Raw genomic sequence first — 11,614 nt, 5'->3', positions numbered from 1 at the left:
ATTATTACATTTAGCACTTGAATTACTCTAATACCAGAGTAATGTTTAATTTTATTATAGTGCATTTATTATAATCATACAAGAGTAATGTTTACTTTTATTATAGTGCATTTATTACATTCGTTCCAGTGAAATGTTTTCATTTAGTCTAGTGCAATACAAACTCTTATTGTAGTGCAATTATTCCCCATAAGTGTCCCAAGGAAACATATTCCCAGTAACCCACCGGCTGCCAGGATTAGTGAGGTCCTGTCCAACAGTTTTATCCCAAAGATGTTTACTGGAGTTGAGATCAGACTCTTTGCAGGTTCTTTCACATCAACGTATGTGGACATTATTACATTTAGCACTTAAATCTGGTCTTAAAGCACAGACATCAGACTGAAGACAAGTTTCTTTCCTCAGGTCGGAAGCACGAACGACCCCTAACGTACAGCAAGATGACTGTCTTCCAAGTGCAATAATTACATTTATTCTCAGTTACAATTACTTTAATACCAGAGTAATGTTTCATTTTATTATAGTGCATTTATTACATTCATACCAGAGTAATATTTACTTTTATTATAGTGTATTTATTACATTCATACCAGAGTAATGTTTACTTTTATTTAAGTTCATTTATTACATTCATACCAGAGTAATGTTTACTTTTATTAAAGTGCATTTATTACATTCATACCAGAGTAATGTTTACTTTTATTATAGTGCATTTATTACATTCATACCAAAGTAATGTTTACTTTTATTAAAGTGTATTTATTACATTCATACCAGAGTAATGTTTAATTTTATTAAAGTGCATTTATTACATTCATACCAGTGAAATGTTTACATTTAGTCTAGTTCAATACAAACTCTTATTCTAGTGCAATATTACATTGGATGTATCCATTTAACTTATATTTGAACCTATGTTGTCAGCCGCGGATGTCTGTTTACTTAAGTTGTGTTTGTGATGTCAGTCCGTCTTTACTGCATTGATGAGTAGCGCTCCTAACTCTGTTCTATTCTGTACAATGGCAATTAAGACCTTATACAGTGTTTTATTTCTGCAACTCACTCTGCCAATTAAATCCTAAATGTGTAATAAATCTTGTTGTCCACTTGGTGGCAGTATAGTTTCAGTGCTCCTCTCTTGAAACACCATAATGTGTGCCTTGGTTTGTGTTCAATAGAGCTTAAGGGCGCGCTCACACTATCCTCCCGGACCGAGACCCGGACTTTAGGGTACTTGTCCCCCCTCCCTCTCCCCCCGCGCCCCAGCCCCGTTTGTACTCACACTACCAGGGCCTCGGCCAATACTTCTTGCTGTCCATACGCCTTCAAGCCGTAACACGTCACACGCATTGATCTCGTGTGTGTGGCTTTGTTTACAAATCTTTCCATAGACCTCGGAGTTTTTGTGCGTCTTGTCGACTGTTTTTGAATATTTTCATCCGACCAAATCTGCAGTAAACACAACATGAACCTTTCACCACCATTGTTGTTGTTGTTAAATGTCCGCGCATGGTCCGTCCTTCTATTTACATGTCCGAACAGGCGGACATAACGCTACTGCCGTAGGGCTCGTGCTCGTGCGCGTACACGTGCGCACGCTCGTGCTCGTACATGTGCAAACGGCTCCGCTAAAGCCCACCTATTTCAAGCGGGCCGTGGCGGCCCAGCTGGCCCCAGTTGAGCGCGGAGCGGGTGCGCTCACACTACTTAAAGGTACTAGACTTTAGCTGAAAAACCGGTTTTGGCCGCGGCCAAAGGGATAGTGTGATCACGCTGTAAGTGATCCAGGTATACATGTTAATGCATCAGGGGAGTGTTTTTGTTTTAATTTTAACAGCATTCAATGTCAGAAAGAGAGGCAGCTGAGCATATTAGTCAAGAAAAATATTGTGTGACATTTAAGTCTACGCAAAATATATGAAGTCTGGTTCTGAAAGGAAGAAAATGGTCACAGATCAACAACAGATCAATCAAGTGAAGGCAGATTTTGCTGCTGGGACAATTAAAGATTACCATTTGTAATTTTTACACTCGAGAAAAGAGACACAGAAAGAAAAAACAACGTACATTTGCTTTGGCTTCCCTACCGTTGCATCAGAAACAGACCAGATCCAATGAATGCCTAATCAAACACAAACCAGTGCATGTGTCCAATTAGCATAACATGCTGTTCGGCTGTGTGAGAGACAGACAGACGGACAGAAGGAAATATCAAAACATGCCTCAGTGGTGACACATAATCAAAGGGAAGAAGCTTCTGCACAAGAGGGTGTTACATTACATGAATGTGATGTTTTGGCATGAACAAAATTAAAGTTCAGTGTGGAAAGATTGGCGCCGCTGGTCACAAGGCAGCACCGATACTCCCCATTAACACTGGAGTGTGTGTCGACAGGTGATGACAATCGAGGAGGATCGACACCAACTGGCCGGAACAAACTTTTTTTAGAGCAAGAACATCCTCAGGCTTTTGTTGTTTTCTCATAAAAAGTCAATTCCTCAAGCTTTTTCACGTTGGTAGAGGGTGCAAATGTGTGTCTTTGACTTCCCTTTCACCCACCACAAGCTTCAGAGCCGTGATTTTTCTGCCATACATTCAGACACTTTGGGTAAAGAGAGAAAAATTGCCTACTGTAGTGCCACTTCACTAACTTGACCTGGCCCGGCCTTCACTCTGTGTGCAGTGAATGAGTTTGGCAGCGGATGGGCTCCCATTGATGACAACCTGCAGGAAGAACGAGAGAGAAAGGTAAGGGGTCTTGTGTGTGTGTGTGTGTGTGTGTGTGTGTGTGTGTGTGTGTGTGTGTGTGTCAAGGGATCTGGCTATAAATAGAAAGATGTATGTGTGTGTGGGGGGGGGGACTAAAAACTAAAACATGAGAGAGTTGGATCGGACTGCACTTTTCACACTGATATGTTGACTCATTTAATGCAAATGGCTCTGCCGTCTCACTCTCTCCGTCTCCCACAATCAGTATTTCTCTGTTGACACACGGAGACAGAAACTGAGATTTTATGATCCTTACAACGTCAGGCTTAGGACATGCGTCACTTGTACTTTAAACGCTCTGTGTGTGTGTGTGTGTGTGTGTGTGTGTGTGTGTGTGTGTGTGGACCACCATCAAGTAAATCTGGGTTTAATCCATTTCATCCATTGGCACTGACTGGAAGGGATCCTTTGCATAAGGATGGTGTTTTTCAAGACAGTGGCTCCAAACAAGGCCTTACCCATAATTTTACGTATCAATACTGAGGTTGTGAGTCCAAATTCTCTCAGTTTGACCCCACTCCCCTTTTTTAGTTTCACTAGCTACCAAAAGATCTCAGGGATACGATTCTGGTGGAGAAAAGGCAAGAAAAGAAAGATGCTACATGTCCACAAGTTAATCTCTCACCGCTTTTCTCTCCTTACCCTCTCTCTCTTCTCTCTTTCCACCCTGCTCGTCTTCATCCTCACATGCTGCATTGCAAAGGAAAACAGTTGTTGCATCTTTAGTCTAATCAACCCTAAATAATTGTCATGAGTGCCTCGTTCAGCAGTGGGGTGCATGAACACACCAAAACCAGCAACAAGGACGCCTGTCACTTGGTGCTGTCGCTCCACTAGTCACCCACAGGGGGCGCTATGGATCCAGGATTGTGCGCTGGTGGCCCCATTATTACAATTTAATGGTTTATGCGAGTGAAGAGGCAATGTTTCTCTCTCTCTCTCTTTCCCTCCCTCCCTCCCAGCAGAAAGCTGTGTGCTGCTCTTATCTGGCCAGACCTGCTGCAGGAGCCAACCTGCAGTGCATTAAACAAGCCACCACCACTGACACACACACACACACACACACACACACACACACACACACACACACACACACACACACACACACACACACACACACGCTGCTCTGTGTGTATTTGTGTGTGTCTGACTGTGGAAATGAACAGAATAATGAGAGAGGAGCGACAGTCAGAGACAGTTAAAGGAAGGAGAGGGGGAGTTCATCAGGGCGATTGATTGGACAGTCTATTGTAGTGTATATTTGTGAATAATTTATCTCACAGATTACACACTGACGAAATGATGAAAATGTAATGTATCTGTATACCCTGTGCTAGAAAGTGAGAAGTTAAAGAAGCAGTGGTAATGGGATTGTGTAAATTGGCCTTTAAAGGGGATATATTGTGCTCATTTTCAGGTTCATTAACATATTTACATGCTTTTATGTTCAAAAACACATTATTTTCCTCACACTGTCTGTCTTAATATACCTGTATCCCCCCCTCTGTCGGAAACACTCAGTTTTAGTGTCTCTTTCAGCCGCCCTCCTGAAAAAGTCCAGTCTGCTGTGATTGGTCAACGTTTCCGGGTCTTCCACATCTGCGCTCACAGCATCTCTGCACCGTCATTGCAGCCGGGGAACAACTGTAACGGCACTTTCTACCTACAGTGTATATATATATGGTATAGATGTGACCTCACAGTCACGTTTAAAGACACAGTTTTCTAAATTCGGCGGGAAACCTCCCCTTTTACAGTTTGGGGCTTTTGAAAATATTAATAGTGCTATTAAAAATGCCAAAGGGTCAAGATTGATTTAGCACTGAAACATATTTGATTATTTTAATGTTACAGCTTCTTAGCTGTTTCCCTAACTTGACAAGTATTAAAAGTGAAATCTTGAATGCTGGTAGATCTGTTCCTGTTGTGTTTTGCTTTGTTTTTGACTCCTGTTTCTCGTGCACATGGACCAAAAACAGATGTAGCTGTGTGTGCATGAAAGAAACCCGTCAACTCTACAGCCATCCCACTCATGCCAACTGCATGTGACAAGTGTCACAAGGAATGTGATTCTGTGTCACATCTGCTTTACCGCGGTAAAAAGTTTGGTGTGTTTTTGGGAGGGAAAATGCATGTACACACACACACACACAATCTTGCTCTCCATCTCTCTGTGTGCCAGTTGCTTTGCACACACACACATACTGAGAGAGAGAGATAGATATGGGGAAACATCCACTTTGTTGGAGCACTAACTTTATTTCACCAGGACATCTGTCATGAGCCTAAAACAAAGATTCAATCAGAGCTTTAACAACATGTCAAATCAAAATTCAGAGCACATTTTCTTCTTCTTCTTCTTTTCTTTTTTTATATAGCCATGCACGTACACATGGAGACAGACATGTACATACAGCACGGATGCTACCCGGACTATTAAACTCCAAGCTGCCCGACACGCCACTCTCTCCAAACTAGGCGCACAGGCATGAGCGGCCGGTTTCAAGCTGCCCTCTCTGTGAATTGATTCTACTATGAGCCTACACGAATATCCGCTCTCAGAGGCGGGGGTGAGCGGTACAAAACAGCGGCTCTCTCACGGCTCAAAACCTCACTGAATGTCACACAAGTAGACCCAGGTATCCCAAAAGAAGCGAGATTGTTTTTGTGTCGATAGAACAGGAGAGATAGCTCGTTTTGAGGAGGATTGGTGGTATCTATCAGATTCCGCCACCCCCGCGCCGCGAAATGGATCATTCCACAATTTATTCCAGGGAAAGACTGACAGTTTTTTGGGTCATGAAGCAGCTGTTCAAGTCAGCGGCCGGTCCCCCCTCTGCTGGAATAAGAAATTAGTCCATTTTAAAGTAAATAACTAAAGCCTCTGGCCGATAAGAAGGAATTATAGGATGGTGTGCAGGCTCAATTTGACGGAGAGAGAGCGCCCAAAACAGTTAAATCCAATAAATATGATTTTTCCCCCTCCTCCTCCATCAAATTATTAAATACATTGGTGCTAGAGTTAGGCCAAGTTATTATGAACACAAGGGAAGATAGCTGTATACTATATACTACACGCAACTTACTCCCATTATTGAAGAATCGCTACATTTGCAAGACTGTCGATGTGTTTGCCTGTAAATGCAAACACGATGGTTCGTTTTTGGTACTTGAATATTATTTGAGCCCCTGAAGGTCACGCAGAACATCATCTGCGTGAGGTTTGAGTCCTAATTGTCACAAGTGATTGCCAGTGCTGCTGATGATGACACTGTTTTGCTTATATTACTGTCATCTCAGGCTCCGTCGGTGTCAGTTATCACTCCACTTAGCCGGAGTTTGACAATAATTTGATGTATTGAGGGAGTGCATGATCTGTATACTTAAAGTCACGCTTCTGCACTCTGGCTTAGCCTATAACAACAGTTATACAAATATAATTTGTTAAACAAAACCTCTGTTTGCCATAGCTAAGTCACTTATCTTTTCGACCTTTCACAGCAGGTGCAATGTAAGACTTTACGTGTAATTAATTTCTCTCGTTTTAAACAAATGCCATCTAACACCTTTGCCTAATCTATGAGTGAGAACATATTCCAGATATTAAAGGGGCTGCATTAGTTAAGTAGGCCATTAGTTAAGTAACAATCAGGTATTGTGCCAACATATAATTAAGTTTGATGAAGCATCGTACACGCTGTATAAGATTAGCAATTTGTATCCTGAGTAAGTTGCTGTTTTCATTTCATTTCTGGATGTAATATAATGTATTACACCCTCCACATTTTCAGTACGGTGGAACTAATGATGAAAGTGGTTCATAAAGTTTACTGTGATATTAAGTATAGGCCTGGTGTATGTTATATAGATTAGTTTAATCAAATATAAGGATGCTGCAAAGACTGAGTGCTGAAGGAACTGTGCAATGGAGTTCTGATAATGAAAAATATGAGTCACTGCTAATCTCTTCACTGAAAACACATTTATTCTAAGTGCGCTAAATGGCTCTCATGTGGACGCTATGTTTATATCTTCACATTTATAGACTACTAAATGGCTTTATTAAACAGGGAATATGTTGATATGGAGTGATGTCACATAGGCTTAGATATCCTTCAAATGCATGTTCGATATAAAATAACACCAACCCCATTAATACCCATGACTTTTATGTCAAGAAATGAACAGATGCTATATGATGTCCATGTGGTCCATCTGCATATCTTATAGAAAATATACATTTTATTATAGACATCTAATATGGTTAATGTAAAAGCCTGAAGTCAAACAACAACAAAAACTCAACGTAAAATAAGAAGGCATGTTCTCTGCATAACATCTTTGTTGTCAGGGACAAAATGCATGTTTTTACTTTTGTTTTTGATTGACAGTAGAGGTATTGTGCGACACAGGCTTAATTGTGTACAGCAAAATCTAAATGAGCCATTTACACCAAACCTCATTCACTTTTCTGACTTATTCCTTCACATCTTTCTCTTTTTAATCTCATTCAATTATCTCTTCCATTTCATCATCTCTCTTGTCTCATCCACCTGATCCATTTGTCTCTCCACCTTTATATTTCTCCTTCCCTCCCTCAACGCCACTCTCCATCTGTTGGCCTTCCTCCATCTCTTCTTCCACCACCCCTCCTCCTCTCCTCTCCTCTCCTGTCTGCCCAGAGTCACCAGTCGTCTACCAGCATGCGTTCCTCCTCTGGTCATAATGGAGATCATATGTTGAAGCCAGCTCTGAAACCCAACACGGGACGTCCACATCAAATAAAACCTGCTGTCAGCAGCGGGGCCTGGCTCTGCCAAGGGGAGCGAAACCATATCTGTGTCGGCCTCACCAACACGCCGTAAAATGGAAGAACCCTAAAGACCAACATGCAGACCTACCACACCTCTTTGGGAGACATTACATTCTGGATATATCTTTGTCACATGTTGGTTGAGGTGTGCTCCAACCTCTGCTGTGATGTTTGCACCCTATTATTATACCGCAAGGACTTGTAGCTGTCAATTATTCAGAAAAGAGTTGAATGCATACCTCATACCTGTGCGACTGGCAAGTGATTTGCGGGACCGCATGAAGATTCAACATGTGTCTTAAAAATGTTAACACTGTCCTTGCAGTTCCGTCATCACTGTGGTATGTTTACAAGTCATCGGATACTCTTGCTTATTGAATTACCTTCCTTGCTTGAATACATGGATTTTCTGTGCCGCACACAGAGTAATATTGCGTATCCTTGTGTGCTCAGTTGTCTTTTGTGCTTCTCTTTTGCCAATAAACAAAACAGAGCTGATTTCAAGTTGCTGCCACACACAAGACCTTAAACTCGAGGCATCGCCGCATCCAACTGCATTACACCGTGAAAAGAATGTGAATACAGAGGCTGATTATAAGCTTGATTTGCTCATGATGATTGATTATCAACCTCATGGAGACTCGAAAATGAACTGCAGAAAATAGGGCAGGCGACCCTGGACAGTTGCCACCAAGTATCTCAACTCTTAACTGAGACTCAGACCAGTCGGAGCGGTCACAATTATATAAAAAATGTCTGATACATTCACAACCGGAAAGTGTACACAAAAATCTTGTAGCAAACATTAGCACAAATACAGCCCAGGTGCATTTTGTTGCCATTTTCTGTGCCACTGTTGTGTGGTTCAGTATCAATCACACTCATTTGTTTTGTACAGTAACCATCTTTTTCATGCTTGTACATGAAAAGCAGGTGGTGAAAAAAAATAAAAAAATAGGGGACGGCAGTAGCTCAGTCCATAGGTGACTCGGCTGGGAACCGAAGGGTCACCGGTTTGAGTGCCTATGTGGACCATGAATAGAGTTTGGACTGGTGGCTGGAGAGGTGCCAGTTCATCTCCTGGGGCACTGCCGAGGTGCTGTTGAACAAGTCACCGAACCCCTAACTGCTCGGGGCGCCGGTCACTGGCAGCCCCCACGCTCTAACATCTCTCCATTAATTGCATGTATAGGTCCTGTTTGTGCATCTATGTGTATTTCAGGCCTGTGTGTGTAACATGAATAATAGTAGAGTGAAAAAATGGAATTTCCCCTTGCCGGATTAATAAAGTATTTCTTCTTCTTCTTACGTAAAGGTCCCATATTGTTAAAAGTGAGATTTCTTGATTATAAGGCAGTTGAAGGTGCTTTATAAATACTGTGAAAGTATCAAAATGTTCATCCATAGAGAAATGCACACAGCCCGTATTCAGAAACTGTGTCTTTAAATGAGCCGTCAGGACTTCTTTATGACTGTGATGTCACAACTATACATCTATAAAGTGCTGCTACAGCAGAGATACAATCCTTCCCTGACTGCAATGATGGTGCAGACACAGCAAGAGCACAAATGCAGAAGTCCCAGAAGCGCTGGCCAATCAGACCAGGGAGGGCTTAAAGAGATAAGCGCTGAGAGTGTTTCAGACAGAGAGTGAAAACAGGTTTGTTCAGGCAGACAGTCAGTGCGTTTACATGCGCAGCAGTTACCTGAAAATGGTCTTACCCTGGTTAAGGGAATAATCAGATTATCGATGTTCCCCTTGTGTACATGAGCGGGGGAAATGACGAGAGTAACTCAACCTCCAGTACAGTAGGTGGCGCTCCACCAACACACAGATGGTCAGAATACATCTTTTTCTTCCTGTTCACCTTTGTCAAAATCACAAACGGGGAACAACAGACGACTTTTGGACAGAATTCCAACAGAAACAGGTCTTGTAAAGCTTGTGTTGTTGTTTTTGTGTTTATTCTATTTCTGGGTCAAAAGCCAATAATGCGGAGTGGGGAGGGGGAGTTATAACCTACGGAGCATGCGCAGATGCAAAACCTGATCATACTCAGGTTAAGCTGTTTACATGCATGAATAAATAAAACATGCAGTTACTAAAGGCGTTATCTATGTCTGTAAACCACGGTATGAAAACTTGGATTTTATCCGGGTTAGGGTGTTTACGTGGCGTTTGAGAAACTGGAGTATTGCCTAAATCTGAATATAATCAGGTTTTTAAACTGCATGTAAACGCACGAGTATGAGAAAAATAATGTGTTCTAATTAAAATCCAAAATACATGTATGAACCTGGAAATGAGCATGATTTGAGACTTTTAGACCAGAAAAATTATCATGAATCATCATGAATCTAAAACAGTGTATATGCGTATCATTTCCTCACAATACAATTCCACTGAAAGACAATAAACGATCATGTTGAATTATCGCCCAGCCCTATGTGGTACTTTCTGTGTGGTGTTAAACCCATGCGGCCCGCCCTCGACCGTATAAGGCAGCGGCAGCATCACCATTTCTCAGCAGATACGCCTGAGATTGAATTGCCCTTCCAGTCCCCATGTCTGAGCAGTAGAGATAGAGATCCAGAGTAAGAGCTGGAAGATGGATGGAGCATTGGCGGTGATGGTACTGCTGCCGGGGGGGGCGGCGGCGGAGTGTCCTGTTGTTCGTCAAGTAGCTGAGAGTTCAGATGCTATCGGGCAGAGAGGTGTCTGCTCTGCTCAGCTCCGCTCTACAACCCGAGCACTGCACACAGCAGTTAGTTTACGTAAAGGATAAACAGTGACCCCGGGCGTTGTAATCCACTAGCAGGCCGAGCAGGAGCTGTGTGGATTACTGGAGGCTAACTGTAGCCTCTCCACTTGTTTTACACCTCAAGAAGGTCCTAATTGAGCTAAATCTCATTATTTATGGCCAGCAATGGAGAGGGTAATCAGAGCGGCTGGTGTGTCTTTAAACAGATCAGTCAGGAGCTGCGCCTGCTGATGTAAGCAAGTGCCCAACACACACACATACACGCACGCACGCATGCACGCACACACACACAAACACAGGTTCGGTTTCCAGGTTGCTCTCAGGAGAAGACTTAGCAGTGAGAAGGGAAATTTTCCTTGGTCGTCAGAGGCTCGAGTACACTCATCATCTTTGTGTTTGTGTGAGATGTGAGAAGGACAGCGAGATAATTAATGGGAAGACATATTTGCCTACGTTCCTGGCGAAACGAGCATCGTTGTCACTTGTAAGGAACAGGTTTAATTTTTTCATAAACAATAGTTAAGATATTTCCCTCTCCTTTATTTCTTCTTTAATGAATCCAGCTGATATTCATTGCAAGCAGATACCTAGACCAGCAATTTCCTGTGTTATTAAAAGGCAGGGATCGTCGATATGAAGATACGAAGTTTCATTGCTGGCTGATATGAGAATTATGAATGGCGACAGAGGGCAAGAGCCGACCCTGCGTGGAGCCATGGTGCTGAGGGGTCTGCAGCCTCACTGAGACAATGGGGAAGAGAAACTCCAAGAGCAGTTCATATAAATGTCACGCTTTTCAGACTACTAATAAAAAAGGAACAGGGATCACAATAACAGCTACGTTGGAAGAGCAAAAGAAAGAGAAATTAAGCAAGCAAGAAAGGAAAGGAATGGAAAGACTGACGAGGAGGAGAAGGCGAGTGTGTCAATATATTTCGGACAAAAGGGGAGAAAAATATGTCAGGCAAAATGGCGGTGGAGAGATTTCGCAAAGATTTTGAGATGGTTGGGATGAGGTGATGCGGAGCAGAGTGAAAGAAAGAGAGAGAGAGAAAGAAAAAGAAGAGAGACGGTGGTGTGAGAATTTAGAAACCTCTCAACCATATGCATTTCTATGTGTGCAATATACATGCAAATGGCAGCATGCATGAGTGATAGGAAAGCAAGGAGCAGAGATGTTGTTTTTTTTTCAGAGCCACATTACCCTGAACGATGCCAAGTCTAGCCCACCTCCACACATCAACACAAAACACACTGGGCTGCAGACGA

The sequence above is a fragment of the Echiichthys vipera genome (genome assembly GCF_963691815.1).
Source record: "Echiichthys vipera genome assembly, chromosome: 3".
Classification (NCBI taxonomy): domain Eukaryota; kingdom Metazoa; phylum Chordata; class Actinopteri; order Perciformes; family Trachinidae; genus Echiichthys; species Echiichthys vipera.
The sequence above is the reverse complement of the archived record's forward strand: the minus strand, read 5'-3'. Positions refer to the sequence as shown.